The 18,111-nt window shown below is 43.0% G+C and overlaps 2 long non-coding RNA genes across 2 annotated transcripts; both read left to right on the top strand.

The window, feature by feature from the left end:
• The first annotated feature begins 8,539 nt into the window (after positions 1 to 8,539).
• On the top strand, positions 8,540 to 11,849 carry LOC147235974 (uncharacterized). Its single transcript, XR_015104235.1, has 3 exons — positions 8,540 to 8,666; positions 8,749 to 8,946; positions 10,815 to 11,849. It is a non-coding gene; the product is annotated as an uncharacterized LOC147235974 (long non-coding RNA).
• A 112-nt stretch (positions 11,850 to 11,961) lies between these two features.
• Positions 11,962 to 16,323, top strand: LOC147235973 (uncharacterized). Its single transcript, XR_015104233.1, has 4 exons — positions 11,962 to 12,522; positions 12,604 to 12,730; positions 12,853 to 13,012; positions 15,993 to 16,323. It is a non-coding gene; the product is annotated as an uncharacterized LOC147235973 (long non-coding RNA).
• Positions 16,324 to 18,111: the final 1,788 nt, after the last annotated feature.

Raw genomic sequence — 18,111 nt, 5'->3', positions numbered from 1 at the left:
TTTTGCATACAAATCGCCAATTTGTACTGCTCTATTTTACTTTTTTTTCCCTTTAATATTTATCTTCGCATACAATACATACTCATTCCCAGCTCATCCCACGCATATTTTAATCTTATCGTAACTCGTCGTCAACCGACTACGTGGTTAAATGAGGACCACCTTTATATATTGTCAACGTTTTGTTTATATATCGCTAACACCGTTTATTGTTTATTTTTAGTTATTTTTATATTTACTTTTCTTGCAGTGTCTATTTTCCGCCGAGGGGGTCGATTAAAGGAATATTCTATCTTTTCTACTGAATAAGCGGATAAATGGTTGTTTATTCTCAGTATGACGTATTTATTCTCTCATTTTCACGTCGTATCGAGTCGAACGAAAGAACGAACGGCTGCGTGTTTCCATAAATAGCCCTGTGATTGACAGGTGTGAACGACAGGTGTATTTCTATATAACCTGAGTGAATGCATGTCAGGTTATTGAGACAAATGAGAGATGGGATGGTTGCATAAATGTGAATGAGAGACTGCATATCTCCATATCATGTGAAAGAGAGGGTGAATACTTTTTATTTTCTATATGATGTGTCATATACATGTCACACAGAGACAAATGGCAGATTGAACATTGATTTTGTCTCTATATAACATGTGAACCAGAGGGTGGATTGTGTGTTTCTATGTGCACGTTTCTATGGAGACAAATATAAGATTGCATGGTTGCATGAATATGAATGAATGATCGTTTGTGTCCAGATGACGTGTTCATTCTGTCTTTCCCGACCAAAGATTGCGTGTTAATTGGAGGGCGATTTTTGTGAATGTTTGTTTCGATCTTGCAGGCGTTCTTTTGTCTCTAAGAGAGAATGAATAGTCGTATGTTTCTGTGATTGACAGGTGAGTTGGCCAATGACTCGGCCAGTGACAGCTTGAATTGCCCGCCCACCGCCTCCACCACCGCCCACCCCAGCCTCCTCCTCCAACTGTGTGTTTAGGATAAGTGGCATAGATAAGAAATGAATGAATAAATGAATAATAAAAATCCACTTTATTTTTAGGATTGGCTAAAAAAAAAAAAAAAAAAAAAAAAAAATCATATAAATTCAATACCTTTGAAGGAGTGATTTGAAAAAGCGGCGCGGATGATGAACCGCGGAGGAACCCGGGATGCGTTTTCAGCGATAACGTGTCGTATTCGTGTCGTATTTTAACGCTCAATCCGTCGTTTCACGGGAAAAACGACCGCTCTGATTGGACCGGAGCCTCCCGCCGGGAGCTAACATCGGCACGCGGACGGGAATCGAACCCGCAACCTTCCGCCCGAGCTTCACTCGCGGGGTTTAAACAACATTTGGACGTGTTCCTGGCAGCCCGGCTCGCGCTGCAAGAAAGCAGCCGCTTCAAGCACAGCGAGGCGATGAAGGTCAAGATTCTCATGTTCACATCAATCCCGCCGGAGACGTTGCGCTGAAGGTGCTCGCCGCCGTGCATCAAGGATCTCCGCTTTTTTTTTCTTTTTTTTTTTTTTTTTTTCCCGGGGGGGGTTGGTGTGAAAACGTGGTCAAACATGGCCGCCGGCGCCTTATCGTTTTCGCGCAGGAACCCAGCGAACAATTCGACAACGCCTTCTCCGCCGGCATAAGCACTTCCTGTCAGGACGGAGTGTATAAATAAAGTCCCGCCTCTGCGCGAGTGCTCCAAATCCAAAGTTGATAAACACTTGAGTTTGCACCTCCCCGATTCCAAACACACACCGTTCCCTCTAAGTTTGATAAGTGAAGGGCAAAGCCGCTCTCATGCATTTTCATCAGCTGCCCCCCGGACGAGGCTCACACACACACACACACACACACACACATTTCAATACCTCGGAGAGCTCTAAACACAACGGATCGGCAGGCTGGAGCCGTAATGTAACGTCCCAGGGAGGCCGTTATTGGAAAGAGCTTGCAAGGGTGTCCGATCGAGGAGACGCCTTAAAAACGCTTTAATGAGAACTTGAATACCTGCTCGGGAAGATTTACGGCGAAGGATAAATTGAGTCGTGTCCGTCGATAAACAACCAGAAGACGGAGTGGAACTCCGAGGTTTCGGATTAGGGTGATGGATTCGCGCAATGTCGGACGTCGACGCGACAAGAGCTTCGTAACAGGGGTCAATATCTCGACTCTTGCTGAACGCTCCCACGCGGCGTATAAATCTCAGCACGGCGCCGTTTGTTCCCGCGTCACCTGCTCGCTTCGTGTACTCGTTCCTTCCCATTTCACAAAAGTATCCGCCGATTTTTAGATTTCCTGCAAAAAGGGGCGACGCTCGAAAAAAGGGATTTAGTCGGCCGGCGAACAGACGCACCCAAGGAGGGACAGACGTAAACATAATCGGTGTAATGATATAGAAATGTGTGCGAGCGACTTAAAGTAAAAGGAAAAAGAAAAGCGGGACAAGCTAGCAACGATGTTTGAGACGACAGCAACGTTCCTCGGAGTGGGTTTTTACTATCCGGCGCCAAATAACAACGCGTCGGATGAATCTTACCGTTTTTATATTTACCGTAATTTCTGCACTATTGAGCGCACCTGAATAAAAGCTGCACCGACTACAAATAACTAAATAAATCTATGTACGTATTTAGGCCGCACCACAAATACGCACCGGAAACAGTGCCTGGAAAACGGGTGATGAAAAAGATGCATTGTAAATAACACAAGGAAAAAAGATAAAGGGAACACTAAAATAACACATCCTGGATCTGAATGAATACAATATTCTGATTAAATACTTCTTTACATTGTTGAATGCGCCGACAACAAAATGATCAATGGAAATCAAACGTATGAACCGATGGAGGTCTGGAATCAAAATTAATGTGTAAAAAGTCACTTCAGGCTGATCCGAGGTTGATATAATGTCTTTAAAACAAGTCAAAATGAATCATTGTTTGCTTTTACACAAGTCTGCTTGACTTGTTTAAGCATATATTTATCCATTCTCCAGGACACCTTACCTATTATATTTTCAATTTTTCTACCCACATCTCCTCCTGAACACCCTGCACAAGCTGTTGCTTTTATTTCCTTTTATATTTTCATTTTCTTGTGTTTTTTGCATACCGTCTTTCTTTAGTTGTATCCGTATCCTGTATTTGCATATTCTTACAATTACAATTTGCACATTTTTCTACCCTGTAATGCGACTGTGACAACTGAATATTATCTTATCTTATCTTATCTTATCTTATCTTATCTTATCTTATCTTATCTTATCTTATCTTATCTTATCTTATCTTATCTTATCTATTAGCAGGTCTGGACCGGATTTCAACTGAAATGATAATTTTAATATTCATAAAATAAATATTGGTGGACGCCCGGCGAGAAGCCGTGGTAGCCCCGCCCCCTTTGGAAGCTGCCCAATGAGAGAGCTCGATATAATGCATTGATGAAGGGACAGGAGTGGAGGCGGGAAAAAGGATGAGTGGGAGGAATGAGAGCCGTGCACGGTAAGGTGCTCTGAGTGTGGCAGCCAAACACACACACACACACACACACACACACACACACACTGGTCACCCAGACAACTCAGTTGAAAATCTCTAGGTTGTTTAAAAAAAAGTAACGAAAAAAAAAAATAAAGAAAAAGAAAATGAAACAAAATAAAAGTCAACCAAACAAAAAAACAAATAAATAAATAGATAAAAAAATAAAATAATTTTATATATGTATATAGGGTGTCGCCCTGGCAACCGATTAACTTGCAGAGAAGTTTGCTCTTTTTTTTCTCCTGATCTGCAGCTTTCTCTCGCCACCCGCCCCTCCCACCACTTCCCTTATTGTTTCTCCAACACCGACACACACACACACACACATGCAAACACACACACACACACTTAGAAATATGTCATCTGACTTTGAGCACATGCAGCCTTGCCCCCCCCCCCCTCTCGGACCCCGGGTGGGCACCCAGTGGTGTGGAAGATTTGGCAGGGAATTTGGTAAATTACATTATGATGAAAGGACCGTGCCCATATGGTGTGCACACATGCCAACACACACACACACACACACACACACACACACACGAACGTACAAATGGGCCGCTGCATTTCGCAGTGCAACACTGAACGGAGAGCCAGTTTATCTCCCATCTGTCTCTTCCCGTCGAAATGTTTTGTCTCTGCTGCTGGGTGGGAATTCAGGAGGGTGTTAATTGATTTGTAACGTAAACATGTGTCGCCACGACCGAAAGCTTTTGTTCACCGTTTATTTATTTAAAGAAACAAATGTATCGTTGCAGAAAGCGAGGAGGTCCTCTGGTCGGATTCCAACGGCGGCTTCTCCGGGTTCTCCCTTGTGTCTGCGTGGGGGTTCCTCAGGGTTCCTCAGGGTTCCTCACACAGGGTGAACACATGCAGGAGGTTCACTGGAGAACCTGGAGGTCAGTGAGAGGGTGAATGGATGCACGTCTTAGATTCTCTGGGAGGACAGAGGGAGTGGACATTATGAGACAGATAAGACAAGACAAGATAAGATAAGATAAGATAAGATAAGATAAGATAAGATAAGATAAGATAAGATAAGATTAGGTAAGGTAAAGTATGGTAAAGTAAGATAAGACAAGGTACAGTAAGATAAGATAAGATAAGACAACGTGCAATAAGATAAGATAAGATAAGATAAGATAAGATAAGATAAGATAAGAGAAGAGAAGAGAAGAGAAGAGAAGATAAGATAAGATATATTTCATTGATCCCCAAAGGGGAAACTCATTTGTCAATGCAGCATAATTAGCAGCTACAGTATCAATAAATATGAATAAAAGTATAAATAGAAAGACAATTAAAAGATAGAAGACAAAAACAATTCATTTGGGATAAATAAAGTTATTCTCATTCTTATTCTTATTCTTATTCTTATTCTTATTCTTATTCTTATTCTTATTCTTATTCTTATTCTTATTCTTATTCTTATTCTTATTCTTATTCTTATTCTTATTCTTATTCTTAGCAAAAGAAGAAGAGAGAGTTAAAATAATACAAGTTGCTGCGACAGGCTGCCGCCTTCAGCGCCATCTGGCTGCTGCGACTCCAGGTGACTGGAGAGTGATGGGAAAATTTACAAAATAGCATAGAATAAAATATTGCTTATTTTTGTAACATTATAGTATTTTATAATATTATATTATAATATTTGCTCGTCTCACAGCAGAGACTTTTTAATCACTGACAGCAGAAAATGAACACTGCAAGAAAGTTGATCTAAAATAGAAAGCTTAACAGTGTTAAATATATGCTGCTCCAAAAAAATAAAGGGAAGACTAAAGTAAGGTATCCTCGATCTGAATGAATGAAATATTCTTATTAAATGCGTAAAGTGCCGACAACAAAATCACAGAAAAGTGATCAACGGAAATCAACTGTGTAAACCTGTGGAGGTCTGCATAGCAGTGTAACAGTTATAATGTCAAAAGATAAATAAATAGGAATATAAATATAAATAGAGAGGCAGAAGACAGAAGAACACAAATTTAACAGAGTGGCAAAAAAGGAAAAACAAAAAAGTCAGAAAGGGTGAAAATAGACGACCAAAATGACAAGAACAGGGATGGGAACATAAACAGAGTGACTATAGCGATGACAAAAATAAACAAAAATAAGCAGGATGCGAATGGGCTTTGACATACAAGGATAAAATAAGTTACGGCAAGACACGTGTGAACACGCGTGTAGCGGCGCATCCCTTAGGCTTGGGAATCAAACTTTGTCCTGGATTGTAATTATAATTTCCCGGTGATGCCTTTTCAAATGGCTATTAGAGCTAGCGCGCTAGTGTTCTAGCCTACAGCGCTAATACTACAAATCCCAGAATGCTCTCCTGGTGTTTTGGTGTAAAAATCACAACAGGGCCCATAAACTCCCCCTCCTTTGTTGACAGTCGTCATAGCGACCTTTTGCTAATACCTCCCCTAAAATGGCTAAAAGAAAGTTAGCATTTAGTTTTATATTGTGTCGTATTTAGCTTCGCTTCAGTTTGTTCTATCTGGAGGAAGTTTCTTTTCCAATAAATATCAATATTGGCCTGCGGTTTTGAATTTTTTGCGGATTGAGGTGAATGAATGAAAGAGTGAATAAATGAATGACCGAATGAAAGAGAAGAGAATGAATAGTGAGTTGTTTCGACGGCGTGAACAGGCCGCGTGCACGACCGGATGCACGGATGATGAATTAATCAACAAACGGATGAATAAATAATCGCAGTAGAAAAAAATATCTTCGCCAGTTAGCTCGTTCCTGTTCTGACGCTTTTCTTATCGGCGTCGGCGGGTCATGCAATATTACTGAATGAACCCTGGAGGTAATGCTAGCAGCTAGCGTTAATCCTTCATTTCCATTGGATCAGCGCTCCGCGAGCCAAACACAAGTACTTTGTTTGAATTGAATGAAGACGATTCCCTCACCTGGAGCTATTGAACACTTTGGAAAATGAATACATGCATTTTCTATTTAAAAGGAATGAACATTGAAAGGCAGGAGCCGGCTTGTTTGTCTCCATCCCAGAAGAGCGGGGTGATATTAACGCTCGGAGCCATTCACCCAGCTAAAAATAACAAAAACAACAAAATCAAGGTTCACAAACACCTTGTAAAAGCAAGTAACATTTAATCTGAAATGGCACGTCTGTCCTCTCGGGCGTCGGGACGATGTTTCAGGTGTTTTTTTTCAAGGGACGAGGGACTCCATCTTGACTTTTTCTTGGAGGAAACGGATCAAAAGTAAAAATTGTTTGGCCGACTCAAACCGATCGGGTGAAATCGCACTTTCCGGCCGATGTTTCCACCTGCCATCACGGCTCCTATTTCTGTTTTCTTGCCAATTACGCCCCGCGGAGGGGGTGGAGATGTTCAACACCCCATGCAAAGGTCACTATGAGTGACGGATGAAATAATGTCGAGGCACCAAAATAGATGAAAATGCACAGAAGTGATAATCACCATCTTGTTCCTGATCTCGAACGGACCGTGATTTCTGTAACCAAACAGCCACCATTAGCATTAGCTGCTCTTCTCACTCGTCCCCTAGGACACCCTCTCTTTGTCATGTGTCCGTGTGGTCTGCGTCTCCTTTCACCTCAGGCTTTCACCAGTGCGCCCGATGGAGCGATTTCGACTGAGGTGCAATGCACACCTGTGGATCGTGAGGCCTCGTCGAGGAGAGCTTAAGAGGAGCTTGCTGCGAGCCCTTCAGGGCCAGATGGTTGTCTTGAATGGGTATCTCCACATGGATCTACCCGAGTCCCTTTGTCCCCTTCCCGGCAGGACGTCCTCCCCATCATGCCATTCATCCCTTCCAGGTGGATCTTCATCCCCTGACCGGTGCCTTCCCTCGTCGGTGTATGTGAGACTCCCGACCCCGACCAGGCTTCCTGAGCCCCCCGAGGGTGGAGGCCCCTTTTGTAGCTTTGTAGACCGCCCTCAATTCATCCCCTTGTAACTAAAAACCCCTCCAAGGGTCTGAGTTTGAATCAGGCCTCACCTCCGGAATCCATGACCCTTTGTTTAGGAACGAGCTTTAACCATTCCTTTTTCAGGAAGCTTTGGTTTGCACCAGGCTAGCCCTTAAAATTGGGGTATCCCATGATGCACTTCTCTTTCACCTCCTGCTCTTCCTATCCTGGCTTCAGTCATGTCCTTCCACCAATGCTAGTCATGATCGTAACCTCATATCCTCTCCGGTGTACCTTTCAATTTGGTGGTTCCTGAGGTGCAGGGCTTGATCTACTGCAACCAGGCGTCCGTTGTTTCTTTTGAGTGTCACTGCTGTTCGCATGGACCTGTTAGCGCTGTTAGAGATCATTTGTAGGTGTCCCACCCGACCTTCTTACCCCCTCACACTCCGTCTACGCCGGTCACATGGAGTTGGTGGTTGCCTCTGTCGAATATTTGGTTTCTGTGGATCATCTTCTTGTGGTCCAGACTTACACTTTTTGGACATGAACAAGGAGGCTAGCGCCTCTTCAGGATGTGGTCTCCTGGTTCGTCCAGGCCATCAACACGTGATGATGGCAACACCTCAAGCATGGAGACCAGTAAGTAGCTAAAAAGCTTTATGGGTATTTTGTGATAAATGACTAATTAGCATATAGCATAGCTAACATGGTTCAAAACTTGACTTGTTTTAAGCTGATATTTCACGTTTTTTGGGAGAAAATACAAAGTTGTTAGCATCCCGGAGCTTTCTCCAGCACCAGATCACGTAAGGTTGCTTCTGTGTCGAATGTTTGGTTTCTGTAGATCATCTTCTTGTGGTCCAGACTTACTCTTTTTGGACATGAACAAGGAAGCTAGCGCCTCTTCAGGATGTGGTCTCCTGGTTCGTCCAGGCCATCAACCCGTGATGATGGCAACACCTCAAGCATGGAGACCAGTAAGTAGCTAAAAAGCTTTCTGGGTATTTTGTGATAAATGACTAATTAGCATATAGCATAGCTAACATGGTTCAAAACTTGACTTGTTTTGAGCTAATATTTCAATGTTTTTGGGAGCTTCCCGGAGCTTTCTCCAGCAGCAGATCACGTAAGGGCTCGGTGGAAGATCTGTGCGCCGGGTTCCTTCTGACGGGCAGCGCAGGCGGGATCTGAGCAGGGTTGTGCGTCGCTGATAAATGAAATGGTGAGCAGAGGCCGTTCCCGGCGGTTAAGCTAATTTACTGGTGTGTAACTAATTCAAGATATTAATTATTTTGTCTAATTAGAAATGTACTCCGTGTCCACGTGTTAATTGGAAAGGCCAACCTCGCTGATGCCGTTCCGGTTTGGCTAGTTCTGGGGGGAAAACGTGCCCGTAGTGGGAAAACAAACTGGCCAGGAGATCCTCAGGACCACGAGAAGCTCGGCAGAAGGAGGTCCGACCCTGCTGAAGGATTACGGCACATCGGACATCAATCATGAAGGTGAATGTCGGGCAGGAAGAACCAGCTCGAGCTGCACCTTCACGCTGCTTCTCCAGATGATTGACGGCTTTCTCAGTCACCCAGAACCTTCTGTTTATAAGACCACAGAAGCTTCTGTGGTCGGTTTCATTTTGGTGTCTTCCATTCACGGTTCCCTCCATGTTCTCCTGCCTGAATTCAATGTATGTTCTCCACTCCAGGTTCCCCTTTCTGTGTTTTCTCCACGTGGTCCATCCTGGGTTCCTTCTTCATCCCACGGTACTATTTAAAAAAAAAAAAAAAAAAAAACAATGTTCATCAGAAGACTCTAAATCTGAATGGCTTGGGAAAATTAATTCTATGTATTTTATTTGTTTGTCCCTTTTTTAAATTCTTGTTCTAGATTGGAAGATTGATGGGATCTTGAAATATTAAAGCCAAATTATATATTTTTTGACCTTAAAATATACGTCACACTCGCAGAAGCCGGTAGACCCGTCATTTTGTCGAGACTTTAAACCACAGGTTGGCAAAAAATGAAATAGCAATATATACAGTGGTATCTTTAATTTTAGACGTCAAAAAGTAGCTACAGGGTAACTCCTGGTGTTTTCCCAAATGGCTCTTTGGGTGTTAAAGTTTGCCGACCCCTGCTCTAAATTGTCCTTCAGGTTGGAATGAAAAGGCGACTGGTCTCTTTATGTGATTGTCTTACTTTTCGCAAAAATTGGAAATTCTGGATTTGACTCCAATCAAAGCGTTACTTGAAGACTTCGAACTAAACCTTCATGTCGGCGGCGCCTTCCGCTCCCTGGATTCCCGGCGGCTGAGACCGCCAGCCGGGGGAAAGCCTCCAACCTTGAATTCCGACTTCTTAATTCGGGTGAAGGTGGCGTCTCGGGCGATTCCCGAAGACATCAACGGGTCCCGGCGGGGGGCGGCGTCTAATCAGGAAGTGTCGCGCTCCCTCTCGGTGATGGAGCCTTTCATTAGGCTCAAAGGCTGCCGGCAGCTGAGGAGCAGCAGGAGGTCGGAGCCGGATGGAGAGGTTTATGAACCAAGATATGTCTATCAATCGATCCGTCGGCTTCTATCCATCTATTGCCTTTCATCGCTATAACAACCGTTCTTACCGTTATCTGTCCGTTCATCCATTGTATAGCATTGGAACTGACTTGTATGCTATCTTATAACTGTTTCTGTCTGCTTCTATCTACACTGCGCAAAAAAACATAAAGGGAACACTTAAAAAACACATCCTAGATCTAAATGAATGAAATATTCTTATGAAATACTTTGCTCTTTACACAGTTGAATGTGTTGACAACGAAATCACACAAAAAATGATCAATGGAAATCAATTGTATCAACCCATGGAGGTCTGGATTAGGAATCACACTCCAAATTAAAGTGTAAAAACAAACTCCAGGCTGATCCAACTTTGATGTAATGTCCTTAAAACAAGTCAAAATGAATCTGTGTTGCTTCCTGAGTGGACACTATGATTTCACACAAGTGTGATTGACTTGGAGTTACATTGTGTTGTTCAAGTGTTCCCTTTCTGAGCAGTATATTATGACTTATAGCATAGCATCCATTGTTTTTTCATTAAATGTATCATTTTTTTTTCATTCATATAAAATATTCTGATTCGAGTTATTATTCTCAAGATATTGGCTGAAGGCTTGGTGTGTGCAGAGAAGCGTTATTATGAAAATCACACATATCATTGCATAAGTAAATAGGTTTGTCAATCTTCTAGGAATGTGTCGTATGAATATTACATGAATGAAATTATAGATAGAAATAAATCGCGGTCAAAATAATCCGCAGGACTTCATGTGAGTGGATTTATCTGGAAACAGATAAATATATTTTTTCTTCCGCAGAGAAACCCCGGTCGGGTCCGTTAACGGCGACGTGGGAATCCGACATCTTTCTCCGAAAAAAGCCCGTCCCGCCGAGGCGCCCGGACGTACCACGTTTACGGCGGACGGCAAACACGTTCCTCCTCACCGAGTCCGACAGGAGCTGCAGAGTGCATTAAGTGTGATTCAGGTCCAGTGGAGCGTGGGGCAATCTTCAGAGTGTGTGTGTGTGTGTGTGTGTGTGTGTGCACTGAAGAAGCACAGGGTCAGGGTCACATTCAAAATTACCGAGGACCCGCGGGGAACAAACTGAGCCTGTTAGAAATAGTGCAGAGACAAGCTTAACCCATTTTTAATAGTCCTTGCCTCTCCATCATCCCCGCCCGTCCTCTGGAACGCAGTACTGCTGTTTTAAAACATTTTCCGGATAAAAATACTTCCAGGACGCTCACCGTGATAAATACCCCGCTAGCGTTGCCGGGGAATCTTAAATACGCATGTCGGGCTTTTCTACATCTGTCTCCACGCTCGCTGCTAAGAAGCGTCCAGCTGCGGTTTGCTTCCAGGAAGTCGTAAGAATTTTTTGTATTTTGCGTTCACGCCGGCGGTGATGGAGCGCGGTAAAGGTGCAACTCAAGCTCGGCACTCAGAAACAAACCACCGAGGAAGAGATTGAGTTTAAATATTCCCTTTATTCAAAGGGATTCGACAGGAAGACGCTCGGCGACAGGAGCGTCCACTCGCGTTGAGAACATCAACTCGTCATGGTTGTTTACAGAAACACAAAATGCTTCAAGTCCTCCAAGTTGCAGGTTAAAGAAAATAAATCAAATTCCACTTTTAGGCAATTCTTAATGGGTGCCAAAAAGCTAATTTAGCGCGACTGATACCCTCTTGTTTGTCTTGGAATATTTTGGATGAAAAATAAATACTTGGAAGGTAAAGTTGTCCTTCAAACCAAGAAATTAGCTCTTCAAGAAACCAAACAGTGGCATCAACCAGGTGCATTCAATCAACAAATGAGGCTTTCAGGGCGTGAACAAAACAAAAACCAGTTTGTGGCCACGAAGAAGAAGAAGAATTGTTTTGAATTTCTAGAAAAAAACATTTTATCAAACAGATTTCTTGTTTAAAAATGCAGTCAGGCCAGCGATTGGGAAGTGAGTGTACGACCACCGCTGGGTTCCTTCTCCATCATCTTGAGTGACTCTCGGGCCTGGAGAGCTTCATGGGCGGCGTTCCTGGATCCAACGCTGAAACGGGCTGAGATTGATTCCAGAATTTTGTATTTGTTATCGAGAGTCCAGCATTTGTCAATTAATTGCATGGTTTTGCATTTTCAATTGATTCTTATTTTCTTTTGTTAGCATCATTCATTAGCATGATTCCAGTGTTTTCTAATTGTTAGCATCATCCCAGCAATCCCGCATTATCCCATTATTAGCTCCATCCCAGCATGTTCAGTTTTTGCCCGATTCTTGCAAATTTTTGTTTTAAAACGATTCCAGCATGTTTTTTATTAGCATAATTCTGGTGTGTTATTGGCATGTTTACCAGTATGTTCTACCGATTAGCATGTTTCTAGTTTGCGCTCCCGGCGGTTGACGTCTTTCAACCAGCGTCCTGCTGGATGGATGGCGAAGGGAGGAAGAAGATGGACAACATTAAATTCACTTCAGAGAAGTGTTTTGTCCTTTGGGAGCGACTTGGAGACATGGTTGCTAAGGAGGTGTTTTTATCTTCTCTTTGCACTGCTTTGCTGTGAGTAGATCCCTGTTGTAAGCTAACATTAGCGTATTTTTACCAAAAGGAAGAAGACGAAGAAGAGGGTGATGACACGGAGGAGGTGGAAGCTGCCACAGCTTTCATGGAAAATAACCCTGGACTATCAGATGGTTGACGTGTTCTTATCTTCTCCCTGCATTGCTCCGTTAGCGGTTAGCTAACTCCACACTTATTGACATTTTTTTGCAACCCCTTTGAGACGTAGCAGGCCAGAGGAGCTCTGACCTCCTCGTCGGTCAACTCCTCGCTGCCTTTGTCCATTTTTTTTTTCCAGGATAGCTTTAAAAAAGGCTTACGAGTTCCACCGATTCCACCTTCGTCTCAACTCCGATGTTTCTCGGCGCTGAGGTTCCTGGTTCTCCTGCTGCCCAGGTGCACCGGGAAGCGATCTGCTCCCAGCGGCTCCTTTGAAAAAGCAGTGGAAAAAGAAAGAGGCGAGTACCTTTTTAAGTTTACTGTTTTTTTTTATCTAAACTACGGCGCATAATTAATATGCAACAAAAGTGACAGCTGCACGTCGGCGTCTTTGTGCCGGAATAATAATTTTACACAACATTAAGGCAGGTACTTTCAATCCGGCGTCTGAGGGGTGCACACTTAACTACGGCAATTAAGGAAACGGCGGTGGGGATGTCAGATCCTCCAGTGAAGCGGGTCTTTAGCAGGCGGAGATGTTCCACGCACCGTATTGTGACACCAGCTGCACCTGCTCCCCCACCCAACCCTCCAACCCCTTTGGGAAATGGCTTTTTTTTTTTTTGATGTTTTCCATAACTGCCAGTCTTCTGCTTCATCAGGATCCCGCGGAAATGTTTTGACAGGTAAACACGCGGCGTTGCACACCTCGAGAGCGAAGACTGACAATTTTTTTGCCGGCGTCGCTAACGGCGGCGGGGTGAAATAATAAAATAAAAGGAAAAAGCGCGACGCTCTACATTAGCTTGTTCCTCGCCGCTCGTCTGCGGCTCAGCGGGCTTTGCACCTGAAGGAGCCGGATACGCTCCCTTGCACTTCCTCCTCAACTTTCATTAGCGAAAAGCTCAAAGGCGCTCAGGTGGCGTTTTCGGTGTTAAATTAGGTCTCGGCATCCGCAGCCGCCCGCCCCGGTGCGCCGTCGGTACGGTGCGCCAAACACAGATGGTAATCTTCGCTCCGGAGAGAAGCATCGACGGCGTGCATCCCGACAGAAATACAAAGTATTCACAAAAAGAGTGTATCCTTAGTGGCTCCTTCCTGTCGGTTCAGGTGCTCGTAAACACACTTCACGCGCAAAACACGTGCTCGGCTGACTTTAACCGCAGAGTCGCGGCGTGAGATGCAACGTCTCGCACGGTTTGGAAATGCTTCCTGATTAATGAGATTTAGCGTGTATTTGTTCGTGTTTGATGGTTCGGGTTTAAATGTTCCTCCGATGAGGTGATGCGGTTCTTCTGTGGCCACGTTTTGTTGACATTGGCACTGGATGCTAATAAAAAGGACATGCAGGAATCACGCTAATAAATGGAACATACTAGAAACTTGCTAACAAATAGAATGTACCGTAATCATGCTAATAAATACAACGTACTAGAAACATGTTAATAAGTAAAACATATTGGAATCTTGCTCATAAATACAACGTACCAGAAACATGCTAATAAGTAGAACATATTGGAATCATGCTAATAAATACAACGTACTAGAAACATGCTAATAAGTAGAACATATTGGAATCATGCTAATAAATACAACGCACTAGAAACATGCTAATAAATACAACATACTGGAATCATGCTAATAAATATAACGCACTAGAAACATGCTAATAAATACAACATACTAGAAACATGCTAACAAATAGACCAAACCAAAAGCATGCTTATAAATAGAGAATACTGAATAAATTAGACATGCTGGAATCATTTTAAAACATAAAATTTGCAAGAATCAGGCAAAAATTAAACGTCCCGGGATCATGCTAATGATGAGAAAATATGGGAATGCTGCAGTGATGCTAAAATAAAATAATGCTTCGATCGCATTTGCTGATAGAAAATGCTAGAATGATGATAATAACATAAAAATGAAAAAAAAAAATTACAAATAATTGAAAAATACTGGACTCATGCTAACAAATACAAAATACTGTAATTAAATAAAAGAACAGAAAATGCTGGGATCAGTCTCATAAATGGAGAATGCCTGAATCATGCAATCCGACAGAAATGTCTGAAATCATGCCAATAAATAGAAAAATGCTGGAATCTTGCTAATAAACAGAAATTGCTTTTATCATGCTAATGAAAAATATTGCCGAAATCATGCTAATGAACGGAATTTGTTGGAATTGTGCTAATAGAAAATACTGTCATCATGCTAATGAACAGAGAGTGGTGATGAATCCAAAATGCTGTAATCATGCTTATAAACGAATGATGCTAATTAATAGAACATGCTGAAATTATACTACTAAACAGGGAATGCTAATGAATAAAAAAAAATGCTGGATTCATACTACCAAATAAAAAATGCTGGGTGCATGCTAACAAATCTAAAATGCCGAAATGACGCTAATGAAATATGAAACGCTTGAATCATGCGAACGAATAAAAAAATGCTGAAATCATAGTAACTTATAAAGAATGCAAAATAAATAGAAAAAAAAAAAACTGGAATGATGCTAATAAACAGAACATGCTGACAAACACCTCCTTGTGAATTCAGTGTTTTGGCTCAGGGAGGATATTGAAAGGTGACATTGATGGAAGGGAGGTCTCACCCCGAGCGGAGGGAAGACATATGTCAGGTCAGCAAAGTGTGGCGGCGGCGGCGGCGGCGGCGGCGTGTCGCGGCCCGTCCTGAGCGGAAGCCTCAGCTTCCCCCCCCAACAAGACGTCCTCCCTGCTAACAGACGCCTCCGATCTCACCGCCGCTGTGCCGGCAACTGCTCCGGCTCGGCCCACAAATCTGCTCCTCGGCGAGTTGGCCGGCGCCAACAGACAAACACACACCGCCGGGCTTCTTTTTCCACTTTCGGTCGGACGGATTCCGCCTCCGACTCGCGAGGGTCGCCCTGCGCTCGGACGCGGGTTTCCTTCCCGCCGACAACTTTAATTGAGTCGGGCTGTGAGTGCGTGAAAAGGGCTGCGGGTTTGTTTTTTATGTCCGCTGTATTTTTCACGATTTCACGCGCCGCGTTTAAGCAGATGCGTATTTCATTGGTTTATGTGCTGGTGCAAAAGTGTGTGTGTGTGTGTGTGTGTGTTTGTTTGCGGCGGGAAGGATTTATTGTTACGAGCCGACTCTCCGGCTGCAGAGGGGAATGGAGACTGATACGGCAGTTTAAAAAGAAAGACAATGTTTTTTTTTTTAAATGCATAAACGTGCCCTTGGAATCCCGGCCTCCCGGCTCCTCCTCCTCCTCCTCCTCCACAGGTGAAGGAGATCAGACAATCAGCCACAGACCACCTGGAGGCCCGTGAGGACCATGAAGCTCCCTCAGGTCTGCTAACCTTTTCTTCTCTGTGACCGGAAAGTTTATTTACATGTGTTCTGTGAGGATAGCGGTTAGCGCTTCACAGCCAGAAGATCTCTGGTTGGATTCTACTTGTTCTCCATGTGTCTGCGTGGGGTTCCTCAGGGTTCTCCGGGTTCCTCCTGCAGTCCAAACACACACAGGAGGTTCCCTGGAGACCCAACGTTGTCCAGATGTTCAAATGGTTGTATTTCTTCTATTTCTGATGTAGGAATGAGAGTCAATGCTTCTTTGTCTCCATATGACGTCTGGATGAGATGGTGATGGTTTCACGTCTCGACACGACGTCTGGAGGAGATGTTCTGTGTGTGACGTCTGGATGAGAGGGTGAAGCTTGGATGTTGTCGCTATTTGACGTGAATGAGCGAGTGAATTTTTGTATTTCATCTCAATACGACGCGTGACTGGTTCTGTATCTCCGTTTGAATTGTTATGCCAGAGTTTCAAGTAAAACATAACAATAATAAATAATAGTAGGAAGGAGGGAGAATAAGAAATACAAATAAAACCACAAAGTGGTCAAAGTCAAGGCTATAAAGTGTTTTAAGGTCTTAAAAAGTACAAAGATTTGATGAGACGCTGAACAGTTGGATGTCTCTGCATGCCGTCTAAATGATATTTTTTGTCTGTATATGACATGAATGAGTGAGCGAATGTTTATATTTCTGATCTGACATGAATTGTTCTATATCTCCTTTTTTATGATGCGTTGATGAAAGAGTGGAAGTTCTGTCTATGAAAGAATGAATGGCTTCATGTCTCTACATGACGTCTGAACGATGTTTTTCGGTCCTTATATGATGTGAATAACAGGGTGGAAGGTTTTATGTCTCTATCTGGCGTCCGGATGAGAAGGTGAAAGGTTGTATCCGCTTTCTTGTCGATTTCGATCGGAATGGGGAACGCATACTCACGCATTGACACGAAACTAACAAAATAACAACAATAGAAACCAAATTAACAGTAAAATGCACTGCTATGTTAAAAAGTGAAGATTAAACGATGAGGTATTGATACTTGGATGGAAGAGTGAATGAATGAATGGATGAATGTCCGGATGTTTCCGCGAAGGGCCTCGTCATTTGACCTCGACCTCTTTGATCAACACAAATGCATAAATTAACCCCCTGCAAATAATCTAATAATCTAATCTGCAGCAGCAGCTGGGATGTAGGTGACCTTTCATCGCACGGCCGACCATGTGTTCAATAAATAATAAATGGATAAAAAAAAAAAAAAAAAAGAGAAACAGACGCGACATATTAATGTTCGAGAGCCGGTGTTTTTATTTTTAATTCCCATTTCTTCATTTGCGCTGCGCTTTTTTTTTTTTTTTTCCACAAACGCCGTTAAAATTAAACTTGCAAAAACAAAAAAAAAAATTGAGCCTTTTTTTCTTCTTTTTTTTTTTTTTTCCTTCATTTTCGACTGCGGATCGTAAGGACTTCTTATTACATTACATTAAATTTGGCAGACGCTTTTATCCAAAGCGACTTACAATAGAGGACATAAGGACTGCAAATAACACTTGCAAATACAAAATGCACAGGAAATATACAGAACAGTAAGCTGGGGTTAGTGAGTTTTTTTTTTTTTTTTTTTTTGACAAAGACATACACAAACATACATACACACACACACACACTGCATAGCCCAACTTAGTGCCTAACCTGATCTGGGGCATCAGCGCGGTAAAATTATTTAAACGCTCGGCACAAAAATAAAATCATGAGACCTGTTTCACTCCGTGTATGTGTGTGTGTGTGTGTGTGTGTGTGTGTGTGTGTGTGTGTGATTTCTACCTGTTGAGCCCATCCCCCCCCCCCTCCCTCTCCGCTTCTATTATTTATTCAGTTTGTTTGGCAGGACTCAGTAGCCGCTGCAGCCCCTGCCTGGCAGACCTATTGAACTGTGGCATAATAGATGTAATACATCAATGCGTTTGAGCTGAGAGCCTTTAATTAGGCCTTCCTGCTCGTTTCATCAATTCCGCAGTGGCCCCCGCGGGATCTACGCTGG

Source organism: Fistularia commersonii, chromosome 3, assembly GCF_037954325.1.
Source record: "Fistularia commersonii isolate RoL2024-O1a breed Wild chromosome 3, RoL_Fcom_v1.0, whole genome shotgun sequence".
NCBI lineage: Eukaryota > Metazoa > Chordata > Actinopteri > Syngnathiformes > Fistulariidae > Fistularia > Fistularia commersonii.
Note: the sequence above shows the minus strand (reverse complement) of the source record. Positions and strands in the feature narration are given on the sequence as shown.